Genomic DNA, 774 nt, shown 5'->3' on the forward strand with positions numbered 1-774 from the left:
GACAGCGGCCGTGCTGATGCCGGCGGCGGGGCTGGCGGTGGCCTCTGCAGCCCGGCCCTCGCCCGGCTCGCCGTGGTGGGCTGCTGCCTTGGGAGCGGTTAGTCATGGGCAGGGTTGAAGGCACCTGCTGCCGCGTCTGCTGAAGAGGAAGGGATCCGTGATACTGGCTGTCGGGATTCCGAAATGATGGTGTAAGGAGATCCCGCCAGACTCTGGCGCTGCATCAGCGACCAGCCATGGGGTGCCCGGCAGATGCCAGACTCCTGACTTGGCGCTGACAACCTGAGCAGCTACTCTGCCAGCACCGGCAAAGCCTGGGTCCTGACGCTCCTGGCCTGGTGTAGCGTCCTTAAAAATACACTCAAATGCAAATTCACCCCCTGGTTTCTGCAAGGGTCTGGAAAGTGGCCTAGCAGAGGTAGTTAACTGTGCGTGCAGTACTTCATCTTAGAATTCGGCATCAGAATTTCTCTACAGAACAAGACTCGGCTACTAGCCTTTTTTTTTTTTTTTTTTAAAATGCTGGTTGTCCAGGACATGCTGGAGGCTAGTGTGTTGACAGTACGAATAACTGGATTTCATGGTTGTTTAGCTGGCCTCACTGGAGCCAGCAGGGCTTCTTTTTACACGAGGTATGCCCTCTTTACAGTTGGAAAGAATGTAGGACCACATGGCTTCCCAAGCAGTGACACTGAGGATTTAAGAGTAGGTGCTAGTCACGCCTGTGATGGACAGAATGATGCTTCAGGTTCTTGGACTGTCAGTGTTCAATGA

The sequence above is a fragment of the Athene cunicularia genome (assembly GCF_003259725.1).
Source record: "Athene cunicularia isolate RWA chromosome 2 unlocalized genomic scaffold, athCun1 chr2_part1, whole genome shotgun sequence".
NCBI classification, from domain to species: Eukaryota; Metazoa; Chordata; class Aves; order Strigiformes; family Strigidae; genus Athene; species Athene cunicularia.